The sequence below is a fragment of the Amphiura filiformis genome, chromosome 2 (assembly GCF_039555335.1).
Source record: "Amphiura filiformis chromosome 2, Afil_fr2py, whole genome shotgun sequence".
In the NCBI taxonomy this organism is placed as follows: Eukaryota; Metazoa; Echinodermata; class Ophiuroidea; order Amphilepidida; family Amphiuridae; genus Amphiura; species Amphiura filiformis.
This window is the reverse complement of record NC_092629.1, coordinates 90,389,079-90,412,088: the sequence shown is the minus strand read 5'-3', so window position 1 is coordinate 90,412,088 and position 23,010 is coordinate 90,389,079. Positions and strand designations below refer to the sequence as shown.

The 23,010-nt window shown below is 37.4% G+C and overlaps 1 protein-coding gene across 3 annotated transcripts in view; it reads left to right on the top strand.

The window, feature by feature from the left end:
- The window catches only part of LOC140146817 (protein CBFA2T1-like), a 181,687-nt gene that overhangs the window by 636 nt on the left and 158,041 nt on the right, over window positions 1–23,010 (top strand). Inside the window, exon 1 of one of the 3 annotated variants that reach the window (XM_072168698.1) lies at window positions 6,258–6,312. The exons of the other annotated variants lie outside the window; for them this stretch is intronic. The gene's annotated coding sequence lies outside the window, so the exon portion shown is untranslated. Of the gene's footprint in view, window positions 1–6,257; window positions 6,313–23,010 lie in introns of those variants that run through there. 3 annotated transcript variants of the gene reach the window in all.

Genomic DNA, 23,010 nt, shown 5'->3' with positions numbered 1-23,010 from the left:
TGGCATAGTTCAATAACCTCAATTAAACAATCATAGTGCAAAATTTGAACTCAAGTTGCAGAGTATGAGTTTTGTACCCAAATTTTCAAAGGTTATTCATTGAATGTGCAAATGTGTTGGGGTTAAAGAAATGTGCCCTGATAGATGAGCATGCACGTTGTGGATCCTAGTGATGCATAATTTTGATGATTTGATGAGTAATTTAATTTTGTGAATTGTGTGAAGCAGTACAAAATTAGATTGCTTCAAACAGTCAAATGTATTGATATTGCCTGTGCTGTGAATATTGACTGCTGTGCATCAGAGATTTCTCACAATCATATATTTTGGGATCATTCAGCATTGGAACACAGCTCTTCCATGATACCCAGGGGCCATGGTAGGGTTTACATAGCTAGGCCTTACCCAGATCAGAACTGGCTGCGAGGTCTTCGTGAATGCATCTGCCCCACAATTCAAAAGCAGTAATAGAGAGAGACAAATAACTGAATATGAATTTTTGCCTCCACCAGGGATTGAACCACCCCGGTGCACCAGAATCAAAGACCTTAACCACTGGACCATGCTACATGTACTCTCACCCTCTATTGAAGAATTATAGGCCTACAAATCTGGCGAGAGTCCATTCTCCCAGAGATTCTCCTAAACGGATTTGATTTGTGTGAATCTTACAGGAGTACTGTAAAGCTATTTAATTTCGCTAGTACTTAATTTCGCTAATTGCCAATGACCACCATTTTTGTGGGTATTTAATTTCGCTAATCCAACAATTTATGTGTACAATTTAATGTAAAACTGTTCAATTTGCGGGTATTTAATTTCGCGAATTAAGGCTTCTAGCGAAATTAGCTAAATTAAATCCCTAGCGAAATTAAGTGGTTTTACAGTATTTATTTCGTATAGCATCCTCTTATTATGACATGGGGGATGGATGCTGTGGATCACGAAATACCTTTTTAGTAAGAGATTCCCACAAAAAAGTTTATCAGCTTATGGCACCAGCAGATTTTCGGATGCTTACTCTCTCTATACCCACTTTTTCCTGTTTTTGCAACCCAATTTTTCACAAAAGCACCCAAAAAGGTACCCAAAGTTGCTCTATTTGGGACACCTTTGCACAATGGTCTCCACTGATACCAACACTGATCGATATACCAACCTCACTGAAAAGTACCCCAAAACCGGGGCACAACCTGTATACTTTCAAGCACTAACCCCCCCCAGGTTTGAGGTCATGAAAATGCATTATTCATGATTGGCATTCATGAAAATGTGAAGTCATGAAGTGTACTTTCAGATGTAAGGTCACTGAAGTCATCACTGTGGACCACAATGGCCTCATCACAATGGCATAGTTCAATATTCTCAATTAACAAGAATAGTGCAAAATTTGACGTCAAGTTTCAGACTATGAGTTTTTGTACCCAAATATTCATAGATCATTCAATAAATGTGCAAATGTATTGCGGTTAAAGAACTATGCCTTCATAGATGAGCATATTGTGGATCCTAGTGATGTTGCAGCAAGTTAAAATACTGATGAGCAAAAAGTCAAGAAATAGAGTTCAAGAGTTTACTTTCTGAAATGATTGTAGGGTCTATCAGTATAGGGGCCAGCCCATGAAAGTTAGGTGTTGTTGGACAGATGTTTCAAATGGACAAATCATATATCAAAATTTTCAGAAGAGTCTGGAGAATCTTTTCTGCCATGTTGTCAAATTTTTAACCAGTGGGTTCTATTCCGTTTCCATGGCAACGGTGATGCTATTTAAGAATTTGTGTTATTTTAAACTAAAAATAGCACATTTTAACTACCGGTAGCTATTTCTTAAAAACTAAATGGAGTAGAAACTTCATATTTGGTGCATAGAACAAATGTCACAAGGATATTTAATGAAAATATGTAAACAAAATCATCGCTTACTTCATTACATTTAATTGTTGGGTAAAAATGCCATTTTTTTGTGCTGATTTTTGTTCAATTTTCACCAAAAAATACATTTTTAAATGTTTCAAAAATAATTTTTTTTTTAAATGACTTTTAATTTCGTGTGGTGGAGAGTGTATTTATTTACTAAGATGTATGTTTGGATCAAAAAAGTATATCACAACAGGCCTAAAATGTATGTTTTTAGTGATTTTGGTCATTTGGGCCAAAAATGGACCCCTTTTCACCATAGTTAAACAAGCTATGTTAGCACATGCTACTAACGAAGTGCAAAAAATGAATTTCTAGATGATTTGTATGATTTCCCTGAATGAGCAACACAGGGGGGGGGGGGGTGCAGGGGTGCGACACACAAGTATACAAAAGTCCCAAAATTTGCAAGTGTAGCGAGCAAAAAAAAATCATGTTTTTGGGAAGAAAGTCCACTTTTCACAAAATCACACACACCTTTGAAAAAAAGTCCACTTTTTCAAAATCTGCACCCCCCAAATGAAATCCTGGGCCTGAACACATTTTAAAATGCTGTTTGGGTTTTATTGTTTAGCATTGTTTGACATCATCAGCATATAATGGCATTGATAGACATGAAGTAGGATGTGTTTGTCAGACTGCAACTGACTGGCAAACTATGCCACACAGCCGGGCAACATATGGTGTTGACTACAGTGTCTTCGTGACTAAAATCCCCTGCTAAAATGGGCCATGGTGTTTGACGCTGCTGAGAGATGAGTCTGTCGGGGAGTCTGTTCTGGAGGGTTTGGTGTGTGGTGACTCAAAAGTCATGAAAGTCAGGAGCCATACAGTAGGCCCATAGGTTATGTTCTGCTATTGTAATTTCAGGACTAAAATGACTACATTCCAACCTCTCTGCTATTACTTGAAAATCACATGTGTGGATATAGAGAGATCCATTTAATATAGAGGAATCCAAATTCACGCCTTCCTACACCTGACTAGCAGCCTTTAGTTGGGTCCCCGCCGGCTACAATGCATCCAAAATGTGTAATGATTCGGCCTTGGCGGAAATTTTAAACTCCATTCCATCACCCGTTTTACACCTTCCGCGAAAACACAGGTAGACAAAAGAATGTTTACAACACAATACAGTTCCAACAGTTGTGCAAATAAAAGCCGCCTTACACCTAGAGAAGGTCGAGGAGGGTTAATAGAATAATACAATAGAGATAATTCCGCAGGTAATCCCGTCGCATCTATTCATAGATGTACAAAATTAATGGATGAACAAAAGGACTATGTATGCATAGATGCGACAGGATTACCTCTATTGTATATATTATTCTATTAACCCTCCTCGTCTTTTTATTTGCACTGTCGGGCGCTCAAAACCCCAGGTTGGTGCTAGCGGGAAACCAAAGATGGCCGACCAAATCCTGACCATGACTTGGCTCGTTGGATTCGTCTATAAGAAGAAAGTTGGAGGAAGGTGGTTAGACTGGGGGGACACCTGTCAGTCCGAAACACCATCAATCCAAACCCCCATCAGTCCGAAAACCTGTTGGGGTTAACCCTATATAACCCTTACAGTTACACTAACCCTGACTCTAACCCATACCCTAACAGGTTTTCGGACTGAAGAGGGTTCGGATGATTTGACAGTGTTTTGGACTGACGGGGAGACCCCATTGGACTGTATGGCTTCTGCTATTTATATAGTAACCTCAGGACTAAACCGACAACATTGTAGGCCAGGGCCATCATTGGCCATAGCAAGCGGGGCGGCCGGTGATGCCATGGCCGCCCCACTTTTTGAGAAACTTGTTATGTTTATCTTTGTATCTTTATTTCAATATGGGCATAGATTTGTAATTTGGCCGCCCCATATTTGTGATGGCCGCCCCACATTTTTCGACCTTGCTATGGCCCTGTTGTAGACCTATTTATTTGTATGCAAATTTTGAAGCATTTTACCCTCTTTGGCAGGATGATACAGATATTCCTTGTTGAAATGTGGCAACTTTTTCAACAATTCAACTTTTTACCACAATTCTTATGATTTGATGAAGTATGCTTATACTGACCAACACTCCCCATGTATTATTAATGATTTAATCCTCTGAAGTTATATAGTGCTGATTCGGGGGCTGGCTGATTCCAATATTTGCAATTAATGAAATTAATTAATTAAGGAAAATAATGAATGAATGGAATAGTAACCTTGTCCTAGCTCAAAAAGTATGAAACGGCAACCCGAAGAGTCAATTACATTTACTATATAAGCAGGCCCGTAACGAGGGGGCGGATGCCCCCCCCCCATTGCCAAAAGGAAAAAAAGTCCCCTTTTAAACCCCAAAATAGAGGTTTTTTAGTCCTTTTTGGTCAAAAAGATCCAAATTTTGAAGAAAAGTGCACCTTTTCAAAATCTTCCCAAGTCCACTTTTTTAAAATCTGCCCCCAGTCCACTTTTACAAAATCCACCCCAATGAAATCCTGGTTAAGGGCCATTAGTAGGCCTAAGCCTATGCTAACAAATCAGGTTTGAAAAAATGAACCAATTTCATGTAAAAAGATGGTACATTTTTGCTTTAATATAAATGTAATTGCCATGTCACTGTTGAATGATCTGTTTGTCATGTCATATTGTGACTTGTTAAGAATGTTATCACAGCTTGTGTAACATATGGGATATGATGGTAATATGCTAAGGGACGCACCATTAGATACTCAGGGGGGGTAGGAAGTTGGGGTCGGGGAAGAATTTTTTTTTTTTGCCGCCGCCTTGACCGCATGTTTTTTTTTTTTTTTTAATTTCATGCATTTATACACAGTTAGGTAGGGGAAGGGTTTTTTTTTTTTTTTTTTAGTGTTGGTGGGGAAAGTTTTTTTTTTGCTCATGTAGTGGGGGAAGTTTGTTTTTTTTTGAAAAACTTCCTACTCCCCCTGAGTATCAAATGGTGCGTCCCTAAAGTGTCTTCAAAGCCAAAATGGCATAACATACTGTAAAGCTATTTAATTTCACTAGTACTTAATTTCGCTAATTGCCAATGATCACCATTTTTGTGGGTATTTAATTTCACTAATCCAGCAATTTATGTGTACAATTCAATGTAAAACTGTTCAATTTGCGGGTATTTAATTTCGCGAATCAAGGCTTCTAGCGAAATTAAATCCCTAGCAAAATTAAGTGGTTTTACAGTATGGGCTGATCTAATTCCGGGATTTAATTCCAGTGTCAGAGGAGTGAAATGAAAAATTGAATTGGGGGGGGGGAATTGCTACATATAAGTGAATTTTTGTTCGTAATTTGGGTTTTTAACTGGAGGGCACATGACTTCTGACTGCTCCATGGCAACGCGATGTGGAGTCTGAATCAGACTTTATTGGCAAACAGGGCAAAATATTTTTTATTAAGTCAAAACAAGAAATGTCTTTAAAAAAGACAATGCCATATAGATGAAGATCATGTTTCATAATTTTGCATTGCAAATTTTGTGTGTTTGGCACAACTAACCAGGGTGGGAAATATTGGTATTTATTGGTAAATACCACCAATGACATACTGTACTAGGAAATACTAAGAATTTTCATGTTGAAAGCTGAATTGAAAAATAGTGAGCCTTGCATTTTTCTGGAATGAGGAGTAGAGTGATTGATTTATTGCAATGTAAGTCAAGGTGAAGGCAGAGTGTGACTTTCAAGGTATTTGTTTGCAACTAAATTAGTAACAGGCACATGTGGCTATGGTGCCACTCATCTGTGCTTCATATTAAAGATGAATGTGTTTGTCAAATTTGTGACTTATGAAAAATGTTTCACAAGTAGAACCATGTGGAAACATATGGGAATTGCTACAGTGTGTTCGGTCCTAAATCAGCATTTTTGTTTGTTTGGAATAATGGTATTGTTTACAGGGTTCTGGTGGTTGGTTGGTGCCAGTTGCGTGTAACCAACAATGTTTCACAAGTAGAACCATGTGGAAACATATGGGAATCGCTAGTGTGTTCGGTTCTAAATCAGCATTGTTTGTTTGCGATAAATGGTATTGTTTACAGTGTTCTGGCTACGCCAGTTGGCGCCGGTTGGGTGTAACCGATACGGATGCTGGCCGCGACCCGTATCGCTCTCTCTTCGCTCCAATTGGGCTAGCTAGAACCCTGTGAGATGTAGGCTATAGGCTAATGGATGTGTTTTTCAGATTTGTGATGTAGGACCTGCATCATATAGCCTAGGCCTACCTAAGTTTTAAAACATGGAAAAGTGATATTATCATTATGTGTTCATTTCTAAATCAACATGTTTTGTTTTAGAGAAATTGTACTAATCGACACTCTCACAGAAACTAAAGTGGTAAACTCGCAGCTCGATGTTGCAGCTTCGCCACTCTGTTGCACCTTCTGCTATGTAAGGTACGTTGGCCTACATAGGCCTATAGGATGGGCTTGTCAATTAGTGTAACTTTCCACAAGTATTTGAACACCATATGGCATAGTATAGAGCAAAGTGTCATCATATCTCCGATCATCTGGCTTATGACTATAGCATGTCATAACAAGTAGGCCTATGTGTATACCTTGCCATAAAAAGGATGTAAAGTAGGCCTTAAACCCTCTCCGCACGGGTGTCGACTGCAGGCGATAAGTTCAAAAATTTCTTAAAAAATTCAAAAATTTCAGAATTGTACATTTTCATGACCAAATTTGGAATCAGCATGAAAAATGCATTACAATGAGCACCAACAAGCTTAGTATGCCTATTGGTCCAGTGGTTCTTGAGATAGCTCTTTTGATATTTTGAGGAAACATATCAAAACTTTGTCTTTTTATGTTGAAGTCTATGGTCTGCATGAAGAGCATTATAAAAAGCCTATGGTAAAATATAAATCAACTTTGTAAAGTTATTTGAAATGTACAGGGCACAAAATAAGCCATGTGCAAGGGCAAAATACCTGTAATAATATGCAAGGGCCCCTGGATTCCAGGGACAGCGAAGCCCTCACAGCAGGCCTTTTACTGACATTCATTCAGTGGTTTGGAATCAGTTGAACTTCTGCAAAAGTAATTAGCTTGACCTTTTCTACCATTTCTGGATCATTTCTTGGAAAACCAAAACTACAGCATTCAAACATAAAACATGACAATTTATAGGACACAGTCCTACCCCAATATGCTTCAACACTCAAAGAATGACCTTTTGATGTTTTGGGTCAAAAACTCCACAACTTGAGGTCAAAATTAGAGTGTTGCTTGTTGGGGTCATTGGGCTATGCCATTGGGTATGAGATCATTATGGCTCATGTTTTATGAGGATGCAGTTGGCATGTTCACACAGATGGCTTTTTGCTTTAATAAGCAATGCGGTTCTTGAGCAAAAACTTGGGAAAACGTGTGAACGCTCTCAAGGATTCCAATTCCTAAGTTTGCAGCCATATTTATACAAAATTTCCCCAAGAAAAATTTAGGGGATTTCATGATTTTCCAGAGTGATCCTCGAGCGTTGCTAGACTCGGCTTGAGTGCTACTGCCATGTGGACAATACATTTTGTGATTCTCGAGTGCTGAGATCTTGGTTTAATTACTATATGTGATGCGATCAAGCCAAATCAGTCGGAACTCGGAAATATTGATTTTGAGATATAGCCAAACAAAGGAAATATTTCCTCTTTAATTGCTCATATCTTTGGAACTGGTTGCTCAGTTTCAATGGGGTTTTCTGCAAAATACAGCTTGGAAATGTTTTTTTACTATCTTATAAGAAACTGAAATTTAATATTTCCGAGTTCAGACTGATTTTGCTTGATCGCATCACATAGGCCTATATTTAAAATGCCGCAATACTAGATAGGTCACAGTATTATAAAAGCTTCCAGCGGTAATTCCAAAGATTACAAATCTCAACGATTCCAGTCTTCAAAGCAACTTCAGAGTTGTGCGGATACGCACTTGGGGATTGACTAAAGGAATCGCAATATTCGAGCTCGCCAAAACCTTGAGAATTCTATGACCGTCTGAATACAACTTGTAAGAAACAAATCTGTTATTTGTCATTTCAATGTCAAGTTTATTGAAAGTCCTGTGAATGCCATTAATGTCATGTATCCAAGAAAAAAAGTTGAACCATATTGTAATCATCCCTGCTCTTTCTCAACTTATTTTTTTACAAATTATTAAAATGCTCAATAAAAATGTTACACACCTCTGCAGTAAATCAAAAAAAATATTTTGCTGAAGTTTTGGTTTTAGAATAAACATGTTTCCCATGAAGGTAGGCCTATATTCACAAGGCATATTAATAAGAAAAAGAATGTTGTATGTATAGTGATTTATGATTCATGAGTTCACTTGGTGAAGGCAGCTGTTATTTTGTGTATAGAGGAAGATGGGACTGCCAAAATTGTTTTGATTATAAAATATGATTTGATGTTTGTAAAACTATTTGCTATTTATTTACAGAATGATCTAGATCTGGAAAAAACCTGTACATGTATTGCCCAAGAAAATAACAAACTGTCCTCATCGGCAACAATAGTGTCATTTTCCACATATGTTTTGATGGTCTATGGTTCAAGTGTTATTTTTGAGTAAAAAGTTTGTTTTGATTTTTGTGAGAGCAGCCAGGCCCGGGTTGTAACAAGGGTTGTTTTTCGTGGGTAGGCACGATACATGCGTATCGCGTTTAGGGTGTCAAAAACATGAAAAATTGGAAAAAAGGGTAGCAAAATTGCAATTTCTAAATACGCGGAAATGAAATTAAGGGTATGAAATTTGATGTTAGGAATGAAATCCCTGTTTAGGGTGTCGTTTTAGCCAAGGGTTAAATCCTTGTTTAGGGTGCTTCTCAAAAGTTGATTATCGCGGATGGTGTACAGGCCACAATGGGAGTGACCCCCCCGGGAGCCAGGCAATGCAGCTATATACCATGCTAGAGCACCAACGTAATCACATGCTAAAGAATATGTTCAGCGATTTTATGGGCACCTAGGCAGAGACATTGGGCACCCAATGCAAGTTATTTGCCTTTGGTGCCTTTGGTTATTTGTTGTTTGCAAATTGCCAGGAAGGAATTGATGGGATTCCTTGTTTTGTCAATGGTGGCATGTTTTGTAACAATAATTTATAATCAGCTGTACTGCAACTACTGAACTAGTATAGAAAGGGAACTGGGAATATAGCGCTTCACTGTTCAGCTGTGTGTTTTTAGGTAGCAAATTTGATATTGATCAATACTATAGAAGAAGATATATCTATAGCATTTTTCTGCTCAGCTGTGGCATATTTTTGCATTGATTATAATAAAATGAGGAAAGAAACACTGTTCTGTGGTACGTGTTAATGGTCTAAATGTTAGTATCGGTCACATCAATTTAGCATTCACTGCTGTGGCAGTTTTTGCATTGATATAGTGAAATTATTAAATAAACACTGTTCTGTGGCGTGTTAATGGTAGTAATGTTAGTATCGGTTATACTATAGAAGGATTATAGCGATGGCAGTTTTTGCATCGATATAAAAAAATGGGGAAAGAAGCCCTTACTGTTTTGTGGCATTTTAACATTGACAATTAGTATCTGTCATACTATAGGCCTATAGACAGGGAAATAGCAATAAGGCCAATTACAATTGATTCTTAGTTTCCTGTTTCATGGTTAAAAACAAGGGATGAGGTGACTTTTAATTATTAATTATTAATTATCTTTTATTTTCTTTATTTTAAAACAAGTGGTCGTAACCTACATCAATCCGCATCAATCAGGAACATGCATTTAATTATTTTACAACTATGTTTGATTTTATACATAAGTAATGGTACAGTGTTGTTCTTTGTATATTCATCATTATAGTTGATATGATCAAAGTCAGAAAGTAGCAAATGGAAGTCATTTAAAGTTATTATATAAGAGAAAATCCAAAATAAAAATAAAATAATTAAATATTTTGCAATTCTCTACTTTGGACGCGGGCGGGAAACAGGAAACTAAGAATTAATTGTAAAGGGCCTAATAGCATTTCACTGTTCAGCTGTGTGTTATTCCATGGTTAATGGTAGTGAATCACAGAGAGAGGGATTTCTGTAAACAGGTGCATATGATTGTTAAACCATAGACCATTTAAATGGTCTATGGTTAAACAATGACTGCTATGTCCAAAAACAGCTGAAACAAACAATATGGCTCATCATATTATAGGGAACTGATTGACTGTGGCTATAAATTATACATTTTAATTTACCTTGCTTATTGTCAGTATCATAGACCCTGTTCACATTAGAACATTTTCTTCTTTCGACGAACCTCGAACGAAGATTAAAAATCGTTTTTTCCTAATGTGTACGCATTTTTCTTCCTTCGACGAAGATTAAAATTGCTTCGCTCAACGAAGCTAAAAGGTTGTTTCGACGAAGGAATACTTCGCTCGACGGCTAATTTTGTAATGTGTACGCTTTCGCTTTGTTCGACGAAGGAAAAAGATCATGTGACAGTGACCTTCGCCGCTTAAATAATAGCCGGGCGTTTAATAGCTTCGTCACGAGCTTCGTTAATTTTCATGAAATGTGTACAGTGCAATGTCTTCGTTCGATCTTCGTTCAGCGTAGTTAGTACGCATGCTTAATTAGTTAATCAAGATTAACTTATCTTCGTCGAATGAAGAAATTTTCTGATGTGAACAGGGTCTTATTTGCAAAATGATGGTTCAAATTATTTCTCAAAGCTTGGCTAGTGGTCAGGCTTCATAAGCCAGCAAGCTATACCAAGATGTGGATCCATGTTTTGAATATGCTATTTAATTAAAAAAGATCTGCATTTGTAGATGATGTACGATGTGAAATTGTATAAACTTGTAAGCACTGGTTTATAGGACTAATAATGGCTTCTGATGGTCTACTAGCACATCATTTTTATAGTGCCTATTTAGTAATGATCAAACTATAGTAGTAGCCATGTCCACTAAAAATTGAAGTACTTTTAAATTGATTCAGACCTAACTTATTGGCTGGGAATTGATGAAAGAAACATTTTGGCGTTTAAATAATCTTAATCGGACGTTTCATTCCAGAGATATGACCTTTTGAGTGTTACGGTTTTATATAGGGCTGCTAGAACATGTTAAAAAGTTAAAGTCCAAAAAGGATTACTAACAGAAAGTGCAATTTTAAGGTACTTTTTCTTAATGTATTTATTAACTAGCGTTATCTGGAACATTATATTTGCTTATAACAACATGAAAATAAGATCATCCTGAAAATTTAATCGATTTTGTTGACATACAACAAAAAATATAAGACCTCAAAACCCATGGTTTGTTTGGTGAAACCGCAAGCATGATCATAGATGGCCGCCATGGAAAATATCTCCATAGAGGAGATGAACAATAAGTGCATTATTTCAAATGAATGGCGGTAGTCTTAAACTTTGTTCAATCTTTTACGGTCAGCACATTTTATCTTCAAAAATTTTTATATTTCATCATGGCATAAGTTTGGTAATATTAATCACTACCAATTTTGAGAAATTTGTCCAACTCAAAGGTTATCTTTAATACATTGAGCAATACACTGTGTCAGCATGGAAGCCATGATGGATAGCATATGAAATGGACATGGTAGTGAGAAGTGCATGATTTGAGATGGGCCGCTGTAGGCTTAAACATTCTTAAATTTCTTAACATCCTGTAAAAAGTTACATTTTATGACTATGTAAGTTTGCTTGTCTGATTCACTCCAAATTCGGAAATAATTGCGTTTGAACACCTGATGCACGGAATGGTGTCACTTCAACCTGTTGTAGTTCTCATCTCATTAAATTTTTCATTAAAAAAGTTGATCTCTGCATGGAGGAAGGTCCTCTCTATTTACTGACCAATCAGGAAAAAGTTTGGCTAATGTTTTCTGGTGGAATCAGGAATTTCTTGAAACACCCTGATATAGGCCTACATTTGGATCAAAAACAAGTATGTACGCCATTTAACAGGCCTGGGATTTCTTGTATCGATCAGTTTCTCCATAGACAATACGTGTGTTAGTGCACGCACACAGTAAATGAAAAATCGTTCTAGTGGAAACTGTATGGACAGTGGGCATCCCTAATAGTAGAACCCTGAAATGTTCATGGCATGCCTCCATCTTGACACATTTCTTCCATTGCCTCATCTAGCCCTACTAGTATAGGGCCTTTTGACTGTGGTGATCCAAAACCATGCTATATCATAAACCTAGCTTATTATGTCCAGTCCAGAGAGCTGCAGCTGCCATTGAGTGCTAATTCCCCAGAAAAAAGTGGGTTGTGAGCAGTCACTGGATTTTTAGCAGTTCTCAGTATATAGCATGGTGTATATATGTGTAATAAAAAAAAGGCCCTGTGGTAGGGCTAGCCTCATCTCTGGTTTATTTGTGGTGCCAAGATGTCAAATAACCCTGTGCCTATATGCATGACATCCAAGTTGATCAGCTGGTCCAATTTTAACCTGCGATTTTCGTAAATTTTCAAAAGAAATTGAGAAGTCGCCATCACCAAAACCATACTTAAAGTATGCACATGAGTACAAACATGCCCAGCATTTGATGCTTGATAAAACACTTGATTATAGGCCTACATGCTTTATTTTATAGCAACTCCTTAACCCCAGTGCACAAAGTACTGCATACTGTCTTGTTTTGGTACTGTAAAAAAAAATCATACGAAAATGCCCCCATGCACCAATGCTCCAGCACTTTTAATAGAAACCATATGTTGCCCTGACAACCTGTCAAACTTCTGGTGGGCTGGTAACACTCAACTTCTGTGGGGAAATATTTGAAGTGATTGGTAAAATGGGTCTAGGGTTTGTTTGACTTTGGCCAGCTTTGTGTGAGCAGGGATGTGAGGAAATGAAAATAGTTTAGCGTTTTAGTAGGAAACCCCGTTCATCAAATTGCAAGAACCGTAAATGAAAAAAAACATGCGCAAAATCAAATCACGTAGCGCAACCTCGGATGACAGGGCCCACTTGGGCTTCAGACTTGTGTCAGAAGGGGTATGTCATGGCATGTTTGTTTTTTCTTCTAAACAATATTAGGTCCTTCACAATTGAGTTTACACACTAAATAATAATGCAGTAGGGATATTTAAAATCATTTTTACACCCATCTTGATATTTTATTATCAGCAACCAGAGAGAAAACTTGTTTACAAATTAATAGTGGAACTTACCACCCCTTTTGGTAGCCTCTTTCCTATTATAAAGAAATCCATAGCTACATGGAAGAAATGTCTTTTTATGGTTGAACATTTTAGCTGAGAGAATTATTGTAGGAATGTTTTGCACAAATAAGAAAATGAAATGACCTCCTGATGATGATGGGATGAGACAGGTGCACTTAATTTCATCAATTTTGTTTCATCACTTCACTCCAAGACAGAACAGAAAACCATCATGCTATTACTCTATTAATAGTGCAAACTTTCGTTGATTATTTATTTTCACACTCTTTAAGTAGAAGCGTTGAAAATAAAATGCACAAAATGAAGCCTGTATGCAGCTGCACACCCCCCCCCCCCAAATTTGCAAAAATATTTAAAAATAAAAGAACACAATTTGTGAGTGAGCAAAAAATCTGTTAATGCTTTTTGGTCAAAAAGAGGTTACAATTTGGAAAAAATCAAATTTTGGTGAAATTTTCCTGTGCGGGAAAAGGTCCACTTTTTCAAAATCCACACCCCTAAAAAATCCTTCATACAGGCTTGCACAAAGTATATTAGTCTTGTGTAACTTTGATCAATGTAAGGAAGCTTAAAAAATGAAAATTGTGAATTTAGAAGCAAGTAAAACCAGTGGCAGCGGAAGCATTAAAATTAGGGGGGGGGGATAAGCATATTTTGTGTCGGTTTGGGATATTTGCACACAAAGTGCATTAAAATTGTTCAATTTTAGTCCAAAATGAATGGACCACTATGATTAGGTTTCATTTGACAGTGTAAAATAACTGGGCAAAAATTTTTGAAGCAAAAATTGCCCCAAAAGTGATAAATTTGTTCAAAATGCACACAAATTTGCAGATTTGGTGTTGACTTTTTCAAAAAAAAGGAGGGGTAATTTGGTGTAAGATTAGAAGACAAGGTTGCTATGTGCGGACACAAGTAAAAAGTTATAAGTAAACTGATGAAAAAGGGGGCCATTGGGTATAGAGTTTGCCTCAAAAAAGGGGTCTATTGACAGGCACATTTCTTTTTACAGTCTATGGTTTACACATACTGTATCTTTTACTGTATTTTGCTGGATATGATAGTTCCTGTTTTGTCATGTCATGTCTGTCAATATCATTTGCAATTTTATCATAGATATTTATCAGTTTTCTGTGAACTTTTCTATGGAGAAGGGCAGCATTCTTGAGACGGCTATTCTTGTGGCATACAAAAAATGGGGCCCCTGCCCCTTCTGCGATAGTTATCCATATTGATTTGAACCACCTCGTGAAATTAAACTGCCAGTGAAAATTGCGTACTTTGCAGGCTATATGGTTTCCTTGCTGCGTTGCACCTGTGCGCTAATCATCTGATCAAATAGTTGTCTTCATCCCCAATCACATCGCTATCAAATTTGATGAGAAACAATTCCGAGCGATGCACAGACTGAGATACACTATGGACCACAATTGCCTCATCCCAATGGCATAATTCAATATCCTCAATTAAATAATCAGAGTGCAAAATTTGACCTCAAGTTGTAGAGTATGAGTTTTTGTACCCAAATTTTCAAAGGTCATTCAATGATTCAATGATTGTACAGATGTATTGGGGCTAAAGAACTGTGCCCCTGATAGATGAGCATGTTGTGGTTCCTAGTGATATGAATTCAAGTTTGGGTTCTTATTTTTGAATGAACTTATGAGCTAAATCAATTTTCATTTACTTGTTTATAATAGGTTTCTATGTGCTGAAAAATTCCATTAAATTTTTGTCAGGTATTGTATGAAAAAGGGGATTTAGTAAAATATGATTAGTTTCATGTGGCTGATGAGAGCATGTATCATAACCTTCAAACGACTTAGGAACAAGAGGGGTGGGGGGATACTCACTTGCCAACCCCGAAATACACCAGTGACTGTATAGATCAGGGGTCCGCAAATAGCGGCCTTGTGGCATCACATGTGGCGCGCCGTGAGCTTCTCGAGTGGCGCCAAGCGCCGCTTAGATTTTTAAAAAATCAAACCCTTTGATCAAACTTTGCAGGAATATCTCCAATATTCTATATTTCAACAGTAAACAATGCGATTCCCATGTTATCCTTGTAAAGACAGGTTAAAATAGTCCAAAATGTTGCACCAAATGGCGTCATTTGCACCTGATATTTCAAAAAATCGATAGCTTCAGAGGGGGGGCACCCCCTTTGACTCCCCCGGCGACTTCAGTAGCCATTGAGTGGCGCTTTGCAGTTTTCTTTTATTTCACGTGGCGCTTCAACAAATCTATTTGAGGAAGCCTGGTATAGATGTAATAATATATTTAAACAAGAAATATCTTTAAAAAGACAACATCACAGATGAAGATCATATTTCTTAATAATTTTGCATAAAAGTATCTAAAATATCATGAATACTGGTCATTTGCTCTGGGTCATTTGTTTTGTGTGTGGAAATTAACCAGGTGGGAAATGAAATACCGGTATTGGTAAATACCACCAAGGATGTGTTAAAGGCAGGGGTGTGGGTACGTTTGTAAATGCCTCCAAACGAGGACATATATGGATACACACCATAAAACGAGGACACACCTCCAAACGAGGATGTCCTCGGTTTGAAACTATGACAAGGATGATGTCAATGATGCAAATATGCATATACGATACCATATAAGATAGGTCGGGTCACGGTTGGATAGTAAGTTGTCTGGTGTGTCTGTGTGAGGTCCACGGTGTGTCTGTGTGAGGTCCACGGTGTGTCAATTAAAAACGGGTGTGTGAGTCCTCGGTTAGATCCTTGTTAAGTCGGGGTCCTCGTTTGAACGTATTTACAAACAGGGGTGTATGTGTGTGAGACAAGACAAGATAAAAACCCCACTTGATTTCAAGAAAGGGGTACTTTACTTGAACTTGATCACATTATTTTGAGTATTTTTGTGTGTGCATGATGTAAAAAGCAACAGAGAAAATATATCAAGTAAAATAGCTAGCAACTGATTTCTGCACAACATGTATCATAGCTGGTATTCAATTCTACACAATTATGGCTCATCATAGGGCCTTTATAATTCAGGGCAATAAGGTAATAGATCCAGCAATACAGAGCATCTATACCCACTTGCAGGGTTGCCAGAATTATCAGCCCAAATTGCAGGATCGTATCACCAAAAAGAGCCCAATTTTCTACAGCAATATATCCAAATATCAATTAATGTCCCCTGATTTTTCTTTAATTAATTAAATCATTGCAACAAAAGTTAAAAAACATGACAAGACAGGTCATTCAATTTTAAAACACCTTTCAACTAGGCATAAGGAAAGGGAAAAAATATAGATTGCCAAGTAAATGTGACAAATTGGGCTATGAAAAAAAAGCACTTCTGTGGGTGGACAGATTTTAAGTAGGGCCATTCCATGAGGATCGTTGATTGGATTTAAAAAAAAAAGTTCTGGAAGAGGCTAAATGACACCAAAAAGTCTCAAAGCTTTTTTACATATTTTGAAAATAAATTAAGATTTTCAAAGAAATTTCACTCAAAATGAATTAATTTTGGCTATTTAAAAAAATTAACACCTGTGTAATGTTACTTTGATGTTCAAAAAGTAAGTAAGTTTGATGTTCTTTACAGTTCAGAAGGTACTAGGCAAGTTCTGTTAACTTTTCAGCGTGGTGATAATCTTTCTAAAAAGCACCCAATTGGGCTAACAAATCACGAGTATGGCAAGTCTGTAAACCTACTCATATGGCATGTGTCTCCTTTGCAAACAGATCGCAGCATGAAGGTAGCCAGCTTGTCTTTGACACAAATTAAGCCAACCTATTGTAGTTATCTGACTGGCCTGTACGCACCTGTCCCACGGTTGTCAATTGTCTGTGTGCATCATCTTTGATTCCATACAGATGGTACCCAGCCAACATCAATTTACATCATCCTGGTAAAAAGGTACTTAAGGTGAGGTTGGAAAGATAAGAGATATCAAAATATTTTGGGCATCCCCCCTCCCGGACTAACCGGTAACCAAGGTGCTCTTCCCCCTGCACATAAAAGGTGCAAAGACCTGTCTATTAGCCACCCCACAATGATGTAACTCCATTTTGAATGAAATTTCCCCTTCACAAATTTTCCCTTCAATAGTTCTGTTCAGAGGTGGGGTTTTTAACTCAAGTAAAGGGGTGTTTACCTTGTAAAGTGCCCAGTGGTGGTAAGCTTGTGATAAAGGTCGAGTTTGCGCCCGTTTGGACAGGAGTCAGGGTAGCTAATTATCCCGACCTTTAACCCGACTGATTTACATCTGAAAAAAGTTTTAGTCTGAGTCTCAACTTGCGCAGTCACATAATCTTCAGCACAGTAGCCTTGCATTAGCCAATATTCATTAGCGATTGTGCATTTGTGTAAGGCTCAGTGACACAAAGACATAACTCCATCTTGTTTTATGAAAATGATTTAAATGAGCCCAATGCAATTGCTTGGTCATGTATGTAATGGACATACGTCTTTGTGCTGCTGAGTGTTGGGCTATCTATAGAGCAATTATTAAGACACTTATATTCAAGTGCTACTTGGGGGGAGCTTGGGCTTCATCCGTCCCCAGTCAGAACTTGTATCTCCTTGTTGCTACGGGGTCCTAGGAGAAGGTGCAGTTTTGCCTCTCAACACCCCTTAAACTCCAGCCTGTGTATTTTGTATTTAAGGGGAAGCCACCTGCCAGAGCAATTCTTCTGGGGTGAACCAAACCTGCCTGGTTATCAAATTAATCAGTGACAAGGTTATCTCTGAATTTGACAGGTGCTAATTGATGCAATAATATTAAAACATCAATTAACACCTGTCAAATTCAGATATAACCTTGTCACTGATTAATTTGATAACCAGGCAGGTTTGGTTCACCCCAGAAAAACTGCTTTGGCACTGGTGTGGCTTCCTTTTTACATTGTAAAACAAGACTTTCCGTTCATTCTGGGGTTTTTTCTGGTCAGTGGGATACCTAACCCAACTTAAATCACTTATACGATTATCAGGCCCACCCGCTTTATGCATGCTGCTGCCTCTCGATAGGTTTAATATGTCTGAAACTGTAAAAGTGAAGTTCACAGTTGCTAAAAGTAAATAGGCTATGTAAAGCCATTCGAAGAAGTCTCACCTTAAGAGCAAATTCCAAGCCTGTGTAACGCACTGGTTTGGACATCATCACTAGCACAGCTTGTATGTGTCTGGAGAAGATGATGATGATACCAGGGTGTCTTCATCAGTCTTGGCATCTTGGACCTGCTTCTGACATCAAATTGGAGATATTTATAGGCCATATTAATGTACATTGTCAGAACTATGGGGTGGGTGGGTCTTCTGACAAAATGAATTTTATAGGGTTCAGGGCCTGATAAATTAGTGATAATCAGATAAAAATCCCTTTGAAAAGGGATGTACTGGGACAAAGATGATTCCAAATGAAATGAAATGTATTCATTTTATATTAAGTCCCCTTATAAATCATTGATAATCAGAAAACCTTGCATCATTTATCGTTTGTATAGTTTCTATATAGAATATGGTGGAATTACTTTGGGCTATTCCAGTTGAAATCCACACACCCTATGAATACTTTTTTCTCGGGGCGAGCGGTCACTGGGTTTATACTGTGGTTTATATTAGGCCAAGTAAAATAAAAAACATGTTTCACATCCGGATTTTTGAAAAAAAAGGAGGAGGAGGGTGCTTTTTATTTTTTATCAAAAAATCAGTGCAAATACCCATAATTAGAGCTGTTTTAGCGTACACAATAATGCCTGGAAAAAGGAGGAGGCATCTTTTTATTTGTTGTTCTGAGAGGTAGACCTCCTCTAATGATCACAAAACCTTTCAAAAGTGTTTCTTGTATATTAGCAAGGTTATAGAAAGCATCTCTACTACCTAGACATATTTTTTGGAAACTTGTAACTGAATTTCAAAAAATAAAAAATAAAATTGAAGAAACCTCAAAAAAGGAAGCGGGAGGGGACGTGAAACATGTTTATTTTTTTTATTTGGCCTTAGCAGTTCTCATGATTTTGCATGGTGTCTTGGAGTATTATATTATGGCATGACAAAGACTGTGACTTTCAAATGGGGTTTAATACCTGAATGGGTGACTCCATTTGAAATCTAAATTCCCTATGTGGGAGATTAGGCCATATTCTTGTATGGAGGACATATTATAAGCATCTGTGTTGGGACTCTGATATACCTGTTTGATGATCTAAGTATGATATTTCCTCGCTGCTTGCTTTGCTTGCTATAGAGGGGTATCGCGGTTTTGCGAACGGGCTAGTTCTACACAAAACATGCTATACACATAATACACATTCAAAACAGTAACAAAGTCAAGAAATGAAAAAGAAAAAGGGACCTTCGGTAACAGACAAAAAATCTGGTCTATGTTGTTTTTGTTTTTTTGTTCAAAATATGTTTTACAAAAGATTTCCAGATTTGTCAAGTTTTTGATGATTTGAGGATCATTTAATAACAGAATCACATCCGACCTCATACATGGCGAGTGCATCCACCTGCAAAACAGGGTTATTTTAATCACAATTTAAAAATACTAAAAAGAATTACAATTTCTTTCAGAGACACTGTAAATAGCACATCAGATAATGCACTTTGACAGAGAAGATATCTTACACTTCCCATAATGCATTTCTTTCATTTCAATTTTCTGTACTGATTTGCTATGTTATGCCACATGGGTCGATGTCCTCGGTGAACAGAGCACATCCAGATCTTGCAAAATAATGTTTATTTCTTTACTAGCGACCCTTGATCAGCCGTGCAGTCTATTCTCAAAATGAAAACAAAGAAAACCTGTACAAAGTATGGGAGCGTCATTTGTTGAAATGAGGGGATGTTGCAAAGGATTCTGGGAAGGGTAACATATCTTCTCTGGCACTTTGAATTGGGAAGCCAGTATTTTGAAGCAATTCGTCCCTACAGTAAAAGGCAGTATACGCTCATACTAAGCAGAGCAGATACATCATGCTTACCTGTGACTGCAGAGTTGGTGCCCAGGTGTTGGTTTTCCTGTTCCATGACAAATTGATCTTGATAATGTCTCTTGCTTGAGCTATCCTGGATTTACATCAATGATTACAACTATAGGGTTAAATCACCATGGTAATTATTGAACAATTCTTTCTTGCACCTGAGCTACAAGAGGTTAGGGACCATTCACAAACACTTGTAAGGGGGGCCTGATGCAAAAAGGGGGCCCTGAAATTTTTTGACCCTCCTGAGGGAGGTCCATGAAAAAAATGACCACAAATTTTCCTGGAAAAATTAAGTTTATATGCTTTTCTATGGGGTTGACCCATAATTTTCATGTCAAAAGGGGGGCCTGAAAGTTTTGAGGTCTGTAAAGGGGGCCCGAAAATTTTTGCAATGAAATTTTTTTGCATCAGGCCCCCCCTTACAAGTATTTGTGAACGGTCCCTTAGTTTAGATCTTTATACTGTTAAGGTGACATTTTATATATTTTTCATGCTTTTCGCCAGCCCATAATCTAATTCTGAGATGGGATTTGTGTAGACTAAAGATTAGCTAAGATTATAGTCTTCTTCTGTTGGTATGAATTATTTTTTTTACTTCTTGTGGTGGAAATGTTTTTGATGCCTGCTAATTCGATTTGCAAGGAAAAGAAAGTATGTTTTGCCGTTTCAACCAAAGTTGAGTATTGCCAAAGTGTTTGAATTAATTATGACTTAAAAAGTTATCATAGGTTAGGCCTACACATATAAACATAAACTTGTTCAGCAATCAGCATATCCAAAAAATGACATGGTCAACAATTAGTAATTAGCGGGGAATGATCACTGGAACAAGGTCATATCAGTGGACTACTGAGCATAGCATGATGTTTGGTTGCCTGTGAGTGCATAATTGTTGTAGAATCAAAATCTTCATTATATGGACCACATTGAAGTCAAAGTAATTATCTATCCTATCCTGTATCGTTTTATGGATAAAATTGACTCAAAATGTTATTGATGATATTATTGCTATCTTTAACAGAAAACACACAATGCAGACTATTACAGAATGGAGTAGGTAAGATGCCATGTCCATAGCTTTGCAGGAGTTTCGGACTAACAATCAACACATTCAAAAAATACAGTTTAAAAGTGAAGATTGTAGTGAATGATCAGTCCTTTATCATGTGCTTGCCACTATCTACTTTATAGTAAACTATACATTGCGAAATAATATAAAATCATTTCAAAATAAAATGTGCATGTAAGTTGAGTTTACATAGCGAATTAACTAACAACTGCAGTGTATTTTTTGATTTTAATAATAAGCATGGGTAAAAAGCAGTAAAGACAAAAAGACAGAACAATTTGGAGTAATATTAAAGAGTTGACAGGAGTTATAGGAGTTAATGTTTTTTCCTGTTTCAGTGTGCATGTTCTCACCATTGATGGTTTGGTGAACTGTTATGTAACATGGATGTAAGCGTGATCCTAAAAAATGCCTTTCACGGTGACCCAAACTATTTACAAGACCTCTTCTGCATTGAGGCTGGCCTTCCCTTTTAAAGGGAATTTTTATCAAGTTCCACGCTGCTACCACCAGTGGTGGACGTGGTACCAGGAATTTTTTCGGAGAGGGGGGTTTAGGAGTGAATTTCTGGGGGAAGGGGAAAAATCAACCAATTTTGCACAAAATTGCTGCAAAAAGTGTAAATTTGTGTGATTTTTGGGGTTTTGCCTCAAAAATGGGGTGGGGGAAAACTGGAGAAAATCCCCCCGGTAGCACCACCACTGGCTACCACAAAAATAACAATGCATGAATTCTTTTTGTGTATAGGCCAATGTAACAAAATTTAGAATCATGAATTTAAAATACAAGGGAATCGGTTCAAAATTGCAATTCTACAGGATTTTTTCTGATTTCCTGGATTTTTTTGTGCCAAAATTCAAGCAATTTTATTGATTTTCAGCCTGTTTTATGGGCATTTTAGCCCGATTTCACTCTGTGTTTCAGGATTTTCTACTACTTTCAGGATATTTCACAAGCTTTGAATCACACCCCTGAAATTGACAAAGTGCAAAAAAGGGCTGTTGCCGCATATTCCTCACATCACCCCGAATTCACCCGAAACCTTTTGCGCAGTAGAAACATGCTGTATATGACTCTACAACTTTGGATTAAAGTTTCAACTGTGTTAAATGGAGGTTGCTGTCTGGATGAAATTGCTGTATAAAACTACCATATTTCATGGAAGTGCATATTTCAACAAAATTTTTGATTTCTGTGACATAGAAACATTTTCATAAAATATTTACGGGCATTAGAATTTTGCGAAATCTATGTTATACACATGCACAGAATGTTTGACAGTATTTTCCCCCTATGAGCCTCTATGGGACTATCACTCATCACCTGTGAGAGTCTGTCATGAAGTTGTTTCCCAGGGATGAGAGAAGAAAGGAAAATACACATTAGAAACAATCCCCAAATGTTTGGTCCAGAATGCAGTCCTTCTTGTCTACAAATGTCATGTGGATTGAATGCACTAAATGTATTGCACATCAAGAAGTTGATTTTTACCCATTTTGACCCTTGGGAAATATCTCATCTTTTGTAGTCCTGTGAGTCCGCTGTGATGCATATGAATTTTGATCTTAGGTAGTATAGCGTTTCGTCGAATGAAATATTCCTTCGTTGAAACAACCTTTTCTAGCCTTGTTGAAGGAAGCAATTTCAATCTCCGTCGAACTGGTCGAAGGAAGACTCGTGCGTTCACATTAGGAAAAATGCTTTTTAATCTTTGTTCGAACTTTGTCGAAAGAAGAAAATTCCATAGTAATTAGTATGTACAGGGCCTTAGTAGTGGTGATACATCACTTGCTTGTGCTTGGAGTATAATTTAAATTCCATCAACATGATCAAATGCTGTGATGGCAAAAGTGGGCCTTCCAGG